The sequence below is a fragment of the Pelophylax lessonae genome, assembly GCF_965119305.1.
Source record: "Pelophylax lessonae genome assembly, chromosome: 2".
NCBI classification, from domain to species: domain Eukaryota; kingdom Metazoa; phylum Chordata; class Amphibia; order Anura; family Ranidae; genus Pelophylax; species Pelophylax lessonae.
In genome coordinates, this window is record NC_138769.1 from 735950360 (window position 1) to 735963949 (window position 13590).

Consider the following 13590-nt stretch of genomic DNA (forward strand, 5'->3'; position numbering starts at 1 on the left):
CCCAACTCCTCCTACTCCTCTTCCTCATCCTGCCTTTAGGGTACAAAAAATTGTAATCGGGGCCTAGTTGGTGTTTGTACGTGTGAGATACACCGTTTTGTAAAATTTGTCCTATTCCGCTATTCAATATACACCCTGTTTGAGTGTAAAAAATTAAATTGCGGGATAGTCTGTACCGGTACATGTGAGATACACCTTTTTAAATTGGTTTGGCGCATCTCCTTCTACCGCCGAGGATTGCAGGGCGCTTCACTTTGCCTCCTGTTCCCAACTCCTCCTACTCCTCTTCCTCATCCTGCCTTTAGGGTACAAAAAATTGTAATCGGGGCCTAGTTGGTGTTTGTACGTGTGAGATACACCGTTTTGTAAAATTTGTCCTATTCCGCTATTCAATATACACCCTGTTTGAGTGTAAAAAATTAAATTGCGGGATAGTCTGTACCGGTACATGTGAGATACACCTTTTTAAATTGGTTTGGCGCATCTCCTTCTACCGCCGAGGATTACAGGGCGCTTCAGTTTGCCTCCTGTTCCCAACTCCTCCTACTCCTCTTCCTCATCCTGCCTTTAGGGTACAAAAAATTGTAATCGGGCCTAGTTGGTGTTTGTACGTGTGAGATACATCGTTTTGTAAAATTTGTCCTATTCCGCTATTCAATATACACCCTTTTGGAGTGTAAGAAAATTAAATTACGGCATAGTCTGTATCGGTACGTGTGAGATACACCTTTTAAATTTGTTTGGCGCATCTCCTTCCACCGCCAAGGATTGCAGGGCGCTTCAGTTTGCCTCCTGTTCCCAACTCCTCCTACTCCTCTTCCTCATCCTCCCTTTAGGGTACAAAAAATTGTAATCGGGGCCTAGTTGGTGTTTGTACGTGTGAGATACACCGTTTTGTAAAATTTGTCCTATTCCGCTATTCAATATACACCCTGTTTGAGTGTAAAAAATTAAATTGCGGGATAGTCTGTACCGGTACATGTGAGATACACCTTTTTAAATTGGTTTGGCGCATCTCCTTCTACCGCCGAGGATTGCAGGGCGCTTCACTTTGCCTCCTGTTCCCAACTCCTCCTACTCCTCTTCCTCATCCTCCCTTTAGGGTACAAAAAATTTGAATCAGGGCCTAGTCTGTGTTTGTACGTGTGAGATACACCGTTTTTTTATCCTTTTTCCTATTCGGCTATTCAATATACACCCTTTTGGGGTAAAAAACATTAAATTGCGGCATAGTTTGCATATTTGACTGTGAGATACACCCGTGCGATACTGTTGTTGTTTTGTTCCGCTATTCAATAAACACCTTTCTAGGGCAAGATCATAAATTACAGAAATATGAGGAGACCGTCAAATAGGGGCCGTGGCCTGGGTCGTGGTGCTGCTGGTAGAGCTCCTGTTGCAAGGAGAGGACATGGTCGATCTGTGCCAGCTACACGCACAAGTGAAACACCTTCCACAAGTGTGAGTAGGCGACAGAACCTGCATCAGTATTTGGTAGGGCATCATGCGCCTCTAGACGTGATGAGGCCTGAAGAAGTACAGGCGATAGTAGATTGGGTTGCTGACAGTGCCTCCAGTTCCTTCACATTGTCTCCCACCCAGTCTACTGCAGAAAGGTCAGAGTTGGCACCTGCAGCCAATGTCCAACCGTCTTTCACCACACCCCCTTGGAAATCAGGCAAGCAGTCTGAGCCCCAATCCATACAGCAGTCTCTTCTTCTTTTTGAGGACTCTGTCAGCAGGGTTTCCCAGGGCCATCCACCTAGCCCTGCCCCAGAAGTTGAAGAGATTGAGTGCAGCGATGCCCAACCACTTATTTCTCAAGATGAGTACATGCAAGGACCATCGCAGCACATCTCCGATGATGACGAAACGCAGGTGCCAACTGCTGTGGCGTTCAGCATTGTGGAGACCGACAAGGAGGGCAGGGGTGAAGACTGGGTGGAAGATGATGTGAAGGACGATGAGGTCCTCGACCCCACATGGAATGAACGTCATGCAGGTGACCTGAGTAGTTTGGAGGAAGAGGCGGTGGTCGCACAGAGTCACCAGCACAGCAGAAGAGGGAGCAGGGTGCAGAAGCGGAGCGGCCGTGCCCTTGACACTACCCTCGCTACTGCCCAACGCAGCAAGGGAACGAGCGCACCAAAGTCAGCACAAAGGAGTTCTCTAGCGTGGAAGTTCTTTAGAAAATGTGCTGATGACAGGACACGAGTGGTTTGCACCCTGTGCAATCAGAGCCTGAAGCGAGGCATAAACCTTCTCAACCTGAGCACAACCTGCATGATCAGGCATCAAAGTGCAAAGCACGAGCTGCAGTGGAGTAGACACCTTCAAAACCAAGAAACGTCTCTGGCTCATCCTGCTTCCTCTTCTGCTGCAGTCTCGGCCGCTCCAGCCACATCTGTAGTGATACCGGCACCTGCCACCCCGCAAACAGACGATCTGTCAGCAACACCACCACCTGGGTCATCAACCATCTCCACAATGTCCCGTGGAAGCGTTCAGCTTTCCATCTCCCAAACACTTGAGAGGAAGAGGAAGTACCCCCCTACCCACCCGCGATCCCTGGCCCTGAATGCCAGCATTTCAAAATTCTTGGCCTTTGAAATGCTGTCATTCCGTCTGGTGGAGACGCACAGTTTTAAAAACCTTATGTCGGTGGCTGTCCCACAGTACGTCGTGCCCAGCCGCCACTACTTTTCCAGGCAAGCCATCCCTTCCCTGCACAACCAAGTGGGGGAAAAAATCAGGTGTGCACTGCGCAACGCCATCTGTGCCAAGGTCCACCTAACTACCGATACATGGACCAGTAAGCACGGTCAGGGGCGTTATATCTCCCTAACGGCACACTGGGTAAATGCAGTGGCGGATGGGCCTGAGGCAGATAGCAATTTGGCGCATGTCCTTCCACCATCGAGGATTGCAGGGCGCTTCAGTTTGCCTCCTGTTCCTAACTCCTCCTACTCCGCTTCCTCATCCTCTACCGCCTCCTCATCCGGACAGCGTAACACCTTCACCACCAACTTCAGCACGGCCAGGGGTAAACGACAGCAGGCAGTTTTACAACTTGCCTGTTTGGGGGACAAACCACACACCGCGCAGGAGTTGTGGAGGAGCATGGAACAGCAGACAAATGAGTGGTTGCTGCCAGCGAGCCTCAAGCCCGGCCTGGTGGTGTGCGATAACGGGCGAAATCTCATAGCAGCTCTGGGCCTAGCCGGTTTGACGCACATCCCTTGCCTGGCGCATGTGCTGAATTTGGTGGTGCAGAGGTTCCTTAAAAACTACCCCGATATGTCAGAGCTGCTGCAGAAAGTGCGGGCCGTCTGTGCGCACTTTCGGCGTTCTCACCCTGCTGCTGCTCGCCTGTCAGCGCTGCAGCGTAACTTCGGCCTTCCCGCTCACCGCCTCATATGTGACGTGCCCACAAGGTGGAACTCCACCTTGCACATGCTGCAAAGACTGTGCGAGCAGCAGCAGGCCATAGTGGAGTTTCAGCTGCAGCACGCACGCGTGAGTCGCTCTGCGGAATAGCACCACTTCACCACCAATAACTGGGCCTCCATGCGAGACCTGTGTGCCTTGTTGCACTGTTTTGAGTACTCCACCAACATGGCCAGTGCCGATGACGCCGTTCTCAGCTTAACTATCCCACTTCTATGCCTCCTTGAAAAAACAATTCGGGCGATGATGGAAGAGGATGTGGCACGGGATGAGGAGGAGGAGGAGGATGAGGAAGTAACATTTCCAAGGCTTTCAGGGCAGTCATTCACAAGGGGCTCCGAGGATGGGTTCCTGCACACACAAACGCCAGGGACACAATTGTCCAGCAGGGGCACAGTTCTGGAGGCTGAGGAGGATGAGGAGGAGGAGCTGGAGGAGGAGATGAAACTATGTTCACAGCAGGGTGGCACCCAGGCCAGCTCATGGCCATCACTGGTGCGTGGCTGGGGGGATACAGAGGACACGGACGATACACCTCCCACAGAGGACAGCCTTTCGTTGCCTCTGGGCAGCCTGGCACACATGAGCGATTACATGCTGCAGTGTCTCCACAACGACCGCCGAGATGCCCACATTCTAACTTGTGCTGATTACTGGGTGGCCACGCTGCTGGATCCCCGTTACAAGGACAACGTACCGTCCTTAATTCACTCACTGGAGCGCGATTGCAAGATGCGCGAGTACAAGCGCACGCTGGTAGACGCGATGCTGCTGGCATTCCCACCTGACAGCGGGGCCACAGTGCACAAGGAGAGGAGGAGGAGGAGGAAGAGGTCGCCAACGCAACCAGGGCACCGCCAGCACCTCAGAAGGCAGGGTTAGCATGGCCGAAATGTGGAAAAGCTTTGTCAGCACGCCACAACAAACAGCAGCACCAGCAGCTCAGATGGAACGTCTTAGCAGGAGGCAGCATTTTACCAACATGGTGGAGCAGTATGTGTGCACACGCCTACATGTAGTGAATGACGGGTCTGCCCCCTTCAACTTCTGGGTCTCCAAATTGGGCACATGGCCTGAGCTTGCCCTTTACGCCTTGGAGGTGCTGGCGTGCCCTGCAGCCAGTGTATTATCTGAACGGGTATTTAGCATGGCTGGGGGCGTTATAACAGACAAGCGCAGCCGCCTGTCCAGAGACAATGTGGACAAGCTCACGTTCATTAAAATGAACCAGGCATGGATCCCACGGGACTTTTCCGTACCTTGTGCATAATAGCGATGGATACCGACCTTACCCACCCATTTTTGCTCTTTCTCACTCTTTTGGGGTGTACCCGCATTTAAAATTTGTGAAAAGAAGCAGTGTTGGCTACCTTGTCCTCCTCAGGGCCAGATTAACGTAGGGTCTATTGGAGCTGCAGCTCCAGGCCCCTACCTTTTATATAGGCCCCGGGTTGGCCATATTCACTGTTACCGCTTTTCTGTCACTTGTAAACACAGAAGTCTGGCTTCTATGCTCGCTTCCCCAGGCAGCTCCCTCAGAACCTCCCCACACAGCACGAAGGCCGGACAAGGAGGGACAGTTGCCGATGCATGGATGTGTTTATGGGCTTCAGAGACAGCATCCCATGTTGAATTAGGCATGCATGGCTGCACCCTTCCTCCTCTGGGTGCATGCCAAGGCACGGCCCTTAAGGCCCTTCAAAATCCTCAGCACCAAGCCCATGATGCTCTTAATCCGGCCCTGGTCCTCCTCCACCGCCGCTTCCACCTACACCGCCCATAGGTGTGCGCAGCCTATTGCATTAGGGTGTGCACCCCAAAGTTGAAATACACATGCATGTGTTTGCCTACATGTACATGGCCCCGATACATTACTCTCCCTGCTGTCAAAGTGAAATAGAGCAGAGCAGGCCCGAGGGAGATCTTTCCCATCTCCTCACTGGCAAACAGAGCGATAATGCTAATGTGCCCTAGGTGATTAGGGTGTGCCCAGGTACACCCGGCATACCCTGTGCGCACGCCTATGACACAGCCACATCCACCACCACCTCAACCTCCCTCCTACTCCATATGGGCCTAGTCCTTCAGAGATGAAGAACATTGTTTTATTTTTCTGTTTTTTTTTTTTGTTGTTTTAAGTTATTTCCCTATCCACATTTGTTTGCAGAGCACTTGCCATGCTCTTAACTACGTTTTGCTGCCATTTGCAGCACTCTAGCCCTTTCCTTTGGTGTTTTAGAGCCATTTTAGTGCCTGAAAGTTCGGGTCCCCATTGACTTCAATGGGGTTCGGTGTCCGGGAAAAGTTCGGCAAAAGTCCGGGACACGGACCCGGACTTTTTTTTAATGTTCGGCCGAACCCGCCGAACACGGACATCCAGGTGTCCGCTCAACTCTAGTGATAACCCTAGCATAAGGAACAAACTTTTCAGAGAAAGGGAATTCAATAAGACATGGGGCCACTCAGTAAAACTAGAGGAAAAACGGTTTAACCTAAAAATACGTAGGGGGTTCTTCACTGTTAGAGTGGTATGGATGTGGAATTCTCTTCCATAAGCAGTGGTATCAGTAGGGAGCATCGATAGTTTCAAAAAACTATTAGATGGGCACCTTAATGATCACAACATGCAGGGGTATACAATGTACGGTTAACAGCAAACACACACACAAATCACAGGTTGAACTGGATGGACTGATGCTTTTTTTCAACCTCACTAACTATGTAACTATGTAAGCCATCTGGACAGAAACAATAGGTGAATGGGAATTCACATCTAGACAGTTATAATTAACATGCTAATTAACTCAACACTTAAACCAGCCTGGATGACCAGACTGGCCGGCAACAAGGCTAAAACAAAATACATTACACATTATCCTAAATATAAACACAGAACACCTTATTAAACAGACAATAGCAGAAGACCCCAGTAGCAGACTGTCCGTCTCTTACATTGAAGTACATGGAATCCACATCGAAGCAATGCTTTTATTATTTAGGAGTCACAAACTTTATGGCAACAGTCTACAACAGGCTATAGGTCTCACAGTTTAAAGTGGGATTAAGCCTTCATATATTTCTTGATTATTATATATTAATTAATTGATATTATTGATAAATATTACTGTCCCATTTGAAGTAATCCAAACCATTTTTTCAGTGTCTATTAAGTAGCTGTCCATCATTTTCTTGGTCACCCTGTGCCCCTAATAGATACATATTACACATAAGAGGGGCCTAGGGAGCTGAGAAAGGGATTTCCCAACCTCTCTAAGGTAAGCTGGGTTCCACAGACCCCCCCAGCCCAGTGGCTCCTGTCACACCGGGTTGGACCCCCTTTTGCCTTCAGAACTGCCTTCATCCTTAGTGGCATCACCAAGGTGTTGTAAACATTCCTCAGAGATTTTTCTCCATAGTGACATGATGGCATCATGCAGTTTCTGCAGATTTGTCATCTGCAGATCCATGATGTGAATCTCCCATTCTACCAGATTCCAAAGGTGCACTATTGGATGAGATCTGGTGAGTGTGGAGGCCATTGGAGGACAGTGACCTCCTTGTCTTGTTCACAAAACCAGTGGAGAGATGATTGGAGCTTTGTGACATGGTGCATTATTCTGCTGGAAGGAGCCTTCAGAAGATGGGGACACTGTAGTCTTAAAGGGATGGACATGGTCAGCAACAATTCTCAGGTAGGCCGTGGTGTTTAAACCATGCTAAATTGGTACTAAGGGGCCCAAAGTTTGCCAAGAAAATATCCCCCATACCAATACACCACCAACCTGAACCGATGATACAAGGCAGGATGTTGTTTACACCAAATTCTGATATAGATACATTTCTGGATATCGCTCATTAGTAGGTTGAAGTGAAGGTAAACAGTCTTATTCTATCACTATAGGATATCTCAAGATATTGGATGGATGTAAAACAATAATGAAGACACTTAGGCCTTGTAACAAAGGTGCTTTGAGGCAGAGATCAGGGGCACTCAAGTTCATAATATCAAAAACCTATTGCCACCTAGAAAAAAATCTTGAAGCCTTCGGGCTGTAAAAGGTGATTTAGCCTTAGAAAAGTGATAATATCATGGACATTTCTTCCCCTTGGATGATAAAGGGCCATAAAGGCCTCGACCAACCCTAGAGTGTCTCTTATATAGGTCTGTCCTCCTCCTCAGTAGTTGCAATGCTATTGCACCTTAAAAACCCTACCATTTTCCACCATATAAATTCATTTTTCCAATCTATTGTCCACTTTTGGTGAGCCTGTGCCAATTGTAACCTCAGTTTCCGGTTCTTAGCCGACACAAGTGGCACCCGGTGTGGTCTTCTACTGCTGAAACCCATCTGCTTCAAGGTTGGATGTGTTGTGCATTCAGAGATGGTCTTCTACATACCTTGGATGTAACGAGTGGTTATTTGAGTTACTGTTGCCTTTCTACTATCTGGAACCAGTCTGCCCACTCTCCTCTGACCTCAACAAGACATTTTCCTCCACACACAACTGCCGCTGGATATTTTCTCTTTTTCCCACCATTCTCTGTGAACCCGAGAGATGGTTGTGTGTGAAAATCCAGTAGATCAGCAGTTTTTGAAATACTCAGACCAGCCTGCCTGGCACCAACAAACATGCCACGTTCAAGGTAACTTAAAGAGGAAGTAAACCTCCAAAAAAATAAAAAAATATATAAAAACCTGAAAGACAAAGGCATAATGAGCTAGTATGCATTGCATACAAGCTCATTATGAAATACTTACCTTAGAACGAAGCCCCCGCAGCTGCGCCCGCACACCGCTGACACGACCCACATGTTCACCCATCTTCCTTCCAGGTTTGCGTCCTCTGGCCATCTGATTGGCCAGAGCCGCAATAACGTCACTCCCGCACATGCGTGTGGGAGCCACCATTCACGGCACAGGGCTCCGAAGGAACAACATGGATGGCTGTTCCTTCAGAGCCAGGGCCGGCGCTACCGCTAGGCAAACTAGGCAGCCGCCTAGAGTGCACTGCCACCTAGGGTGCAGCCATGGCAACTGGCTTACCTACTGACCACTGGGAGGAGAGGGCGCCTAGAACTAGTCAGTGCACCTCATCCTCTACCTGGCAGTCTAGCTGTCTGTGGGGTTGCAGCAGATATTAGCAGCATCCTTGGGGTGCAGGCGACCTGAAAGCCTGGGACTCAGAAGAAGAGCTCCCCCGTGGCACCGCCTCTTCCTTGACCCTGCCCCCTGAAGAGGCGAGAAGCAGCGGGCGCAGCGTACCCTGTGCTTCCAGAGCATGGACTGCTCCAACTTCCTCTTTGCTCTAACGTGAGGCCTGGAGCCGCAGAACAGGCTGACTGACACAGAGCTGTGACAGAAGACAGGCAGGAGGCGCAGACTACTGCAGGAGCCACTAGAACTGGAAGAAAATCAAGGAAACAGACTGGCATCATGGCATGGAAGGTACTGTCCATCATCATACACAGACCTGGCCTGCAGATCTACAAACAGAAACTCTGGGACAATGGAGAGGGACTGCAGATAGGGACAGGTTTAGGCGTCTCTCTCATCTCCCCTTCACTCCCGTCTCTCAGCCCTCCCTCTCCCAGTCCCCCCCTCTCAGCCCCCCCCCCCACTCTGAACCCCCCCTCTCTGCCCCCTCTCCCAACCCTCCTCCATCTCTGTCCCCCCTCTCTCAGCCCTCCCCTCTATCAGCCCTCTCTATCCCAGCCCCCCCTTTAGGCCTTTCCTCTCACAGCCCCCCCCACTCTCTCTCTCTCTCTCTCTCTCTCTCTCTCTCTCTCAGTTCTCCCTCTCTCTCAGCCCTCCATCTCTCTCAGCCCCCTCTCTCTCAGCCCTCACTTCCCCCCTCTCTCACTCTCTGCCTCCCTCTCTCTCAGCCCTCCCTCTCTCTCAGCCCCCCTCTCTCAGCTATCCCTCTCCCCCCTCTCTCCCCCCTCTCAACCCCTCTCTCTCTCTCTCTCAGCCTCCCTCTCCTCCCTCTCTACAACCCCCTCCCCTCCCTCTCTACAGCCCCTCCCCTTCCTCTCTCAGGTCTTCCTCTCCCCTCCCTCTCTCAGCCATCTCTTCCCCTCTCTCCCCTCCCTCTCTCATTCTTCTCTATCCCCTCCCTCTCTCTCTCTCAGCCCTCCCCCTCTCTCAGTCCCCCTCTCTCAACCCCCCCTCTCTCCCCCTCTCTCAGCCCCCCTCTCTCTCTCTCTCAGCCCTCGCTCTCTCTCTCTCAGCCCCCACTCTCTCTCTCAGCCCCCCTCTCTCTGCCCTCTCTATCTCTCTCTCAGCCCCCTCTCTCTCTCTCTCAGCCCTCCCTCTCCCCTCCTTCTCTCTCAGCCTCCCTCTCTCTCAGCCCTCCCTCTCCCCTCCCTCTCTCTCAGACCCCCTCTCTCTCAGCTCTCCCTCAGCCCCCCTCTCTCTCTGTCCCCCCTCTCAACCCCCTCTCTCAACCCCCTCTCTCTTAGCCCTCACTTTTCCCTCTTTCTCTCTCTCTCTCAGCCCTCTCTCTCTCTCTCAGCCCCCCTCTCTCTCTCAGACATCCCCTATATAAGACCCCCTCTCTCTCAGCAGCCCATTCTCTCAGATAGAGGGGGCGCAAGTAGCTGGTCTTGTCTGTTCAGAGCGCATGCTCCAGTGATGTCACTGGCTGCTGGCACTGGCTGTCACATGCTGCATGCAAAGTAAATATCCTACAGTACCTATAGGTAAGCCTTATCATAGGCTTACCTGTAGGTACAAGTTACAGAGGAAGCTTTACTTCCTCTTTAATACCCCTTTCTTCCCTGATTCAAACCTGATACTTTGTTTGACATTTAGCAGGCTATTTTAACCACGTCTAGATGCCTAAATGCATTGAGTTGCTGCCATATGATTGGCTTATTAGCAATTTGTGTTACCAAGCAATTGCACAGGTGTACCTAATAAAGTGGCCTGTGAGTGTATGTGTGAGTAGAGCCAACGAAGGACACAGGAGAACCTTCAAGTTTTCTGAGGTCTGCTTTATTGTTTATGAAGGAACAAAATGCCAACATGTTTTATGGACCAAATGACTCCCCTTCATCAGGGCTATAAGTTTTAAAATAAAATATATACTGCAAATAGCATACGCTATTTTTTCTAACTGAGGATGTGAACATATGTAGCACATACATATGAACATTACCTGATACTGTACTGATGTTTATTACAGAAAGTAGAAGTCAAAAAAAAATATATCACCTAAAATAGGCTATATAGTCAAAAATGTGTAAAAAAATGTGACCATTACACAAAAGAATATGGAGACTTCTTCAAGTTATTGAGTTTAGTTGTCTCTGGTGATGGGTACATTTAAATCTACAAAAGATATTTCAGACAATTGTGCTCTTCCAACCATGTGGGAAAGGCCCAAGCATGATTTTGATTTTAATGTGGGGGAACTGATGTGAACTCAGAGCCCTGACCCCAACCCTACTGAACACCGTAGAGATTAATTGGAATGCCAATTGTGAGCTATGTCTTCTCGCCTAACATCTGTACCCTGTAGAGCCTTGCCATAGCCCCATATTAGGGTAAGTGCGTGTACCATTTACTCCCGAAGGGGCCACTGAGAATATGCCCAAGTCCTCTCAAATAGCACAAAGGCTATCAGTCCCCCCCAGCTCCCTCCTGCGCACAACGACAATTAAGGTTTCGATCTAGGGGATGTCTTGTTAGGGTTTATTGCTGAAGGCCTATAACAGGAGAGGGGTTAGGGTCTCAGGATACTCCAAAATGATCAGTAGAAACTATAGGAGGACAAACTTCACTCTCAACTTTGAATAGCAGCTTTTATAGAGGTAGCACGGAATGACCAGTATATCTAGAACCCTACAGCAGCAGTCCATATAGCAACCACTTGCATTTAGTTCCCTTCTTGCACTTGCACAAATAACAGTCCTCAGCAAGGTTTTTACTTACAATGTCCCAGGAGCTGCCTGCCACCCAGCCTTCACTGGTAGATCATTAGTAAGGGAGATAACAAGACCCTTCTCCAGATCCAGTGCCCTCCAGCAAATGTATTCTTCAGGCCATCTTTTCCAGGCCCTAAGCCGAACTTCTAGTCTCTCTGGCTATCTCCCAGGGGCAACAGCTCTCCCAGGAGAGCTGGAAACCTCCCTTGAGAAAAAAAGAACAATTTGTGCTGGCCTCTTGCATATTTATCACTTCCCTAGCCACCTTCTGGACACCTCCTTCCAGGGATTGGCTGGGGCATGATAAATATTCAACCGATCATTTCAATATCCCTCCCTATGCTCTGGAAGCTTCTTCCAGAGGCAGGGGGAAGTAATCAAACTCTCAGCTCAGGAAACCCTGAGCAGACCTACACAACCAATCACTACTTCATTAACTACAATGGAGGCAAAAACTAAATTTACCAAGCAACCCAACCAGAAGAGGGTGCTACAGGTGAAATATACTTAGGTTACCTCTAGAGATCTTCACTTTCCTTGCTAGTTTAGTGTATAAATAGGAAGGAGGGGTAAAGTCAAGGTGGAGAAGAGTAATTATCAAGAAGAGTAGTAAGAGGAATGGAAATGTCACCTGGGGCCCCATAGGAAAACTAGAGCCTCTACCAAGTTTGTGTGACCTTTCCATGAATCGGCTTTTCCCTTTTGGGGAATGTTGACTGCAGCTTTTCTTATAGGTCCTGCCAAGAAAAACGGAGAGCTCTCCTGTTAATGGACAACACCAGCACTAAACTTGACAAACCATGGATAATCATACTATAAATGGACTTTTATGCTACAACCCAACATTCAGTAAAGGGACATTTTAAAAGAATGTGGACTGATTCTCTTTATTCCAATGGATCTCAGGGTGCCTTATACATGGGGAGTAAGTACAAAGACTCCCTCAGTTAGGAAATTGGTGGCGGGTAGGAGAAGGGGTGTTTGCTAGCCTTGAAGTGGTGACGAGTCTATAAACTGGACTGTGTTTCTTGTTCCCCAAGACCCTTGCATTTTTTGGGTTAGGTCTTTAGAGAGACCCCTGATGAACCTGGTTTGAAACTATGGAATCTAGGTCCCCATTCAACTATGTTGTGACAAGTAAGGGCGTGTTTCCTGACAAGCCCATAGGCTAAGAACCCCATAGTGCTATAACATGACCTCACAAAATGGAACTATAACAGTGTGGGGAGGAGCACCATGGTGCAGCGACAGTAAACACCCAGAGTCCAGTTTAGAGAACAGGACATGAATTAAAGAGGTTGTAAACCCCCAAAAAAAAAAAAAAAATTCTTTTTGCAACCTGAAAGAGAAACACATAATGAGCTAGTACGCATACTAGCTCATTATGAAATACTTACCTTAGAACGAGCCCCCGCCGTGCCACCCGCTTACCTGTATGACGGGCAACATGTCCAGTCGCCCGTCTTCCGGGATCGCGGCATCCGGCCATCTGATTGGCCGGAACCGCGGTGACGTCACTCCCGCGCATGCGCGTGGGAGCCGACGGTCACGGCACGGGGCTCTGAAGGAACGGCACCAGCGGCTGTTCCTTCAGAGCGCATGCGCCAGTGACGTCACTGGCTGCATGTAAGCTAAATATCTCCTAAACGGTGCAAGTTTAGGGGATATTTACAGTACCTATAGGTAAGCCTTATCATAGGCTTACCTATAGGTACAAGTTACAGAGGAGGGTTTACTTCCTCTTTAATGTAGAATCCAATAAATCACAACAAACCCAGCAGAAAGGCGGTCAACCAGGAAAAATCACAGTATATACCAGCGGTGTGCAGTGGAGCAGGTTTCAGATGTGCAGACAGTGTCTGTCTTGAGGAGTAGAATGCGGCCTGGCTGATCTGTACCCAAATGGGGAGGTTTCCAGAAAGGTTGCCATGGCTATATCCTTTCCCTACTCATCTGGAACCTCTACTTGCCACTAATCACTGTCCCTGTCAGACGGATGGCCTGTGCCTACTTTACCCACTCGCAAAATTTGCACCAAACCCGGGAGCCAGGGTCTTAAATATACTCTGCCTGACTCAAGATGTCTGCCAGAGTCACATGGGGAGGCAGCATCCAACCGGATAGCCAGTAAACAATAGAGGAACCATGTTCCTCTTGACTTCCTCTCTGCCTGCAATGTCACTGTGGTTGAGCGCCACCTGCAGTGGAGAAAGTAG

At 49.2% G+C, this 13590-nt stretch overlaps 1 long non-coding RNA gene across 1 annotated transcript in view; it reads left to right on the forward strand.

The window, feature by feature from the left end:
* The window catches only part of LOC309547181, a 683824-nt gene that overhangs the window by 21682 nt on the left and 648552 nt on the right, over window positions 1-13590 (forward strand). The window lies entirely within an intron of this gene.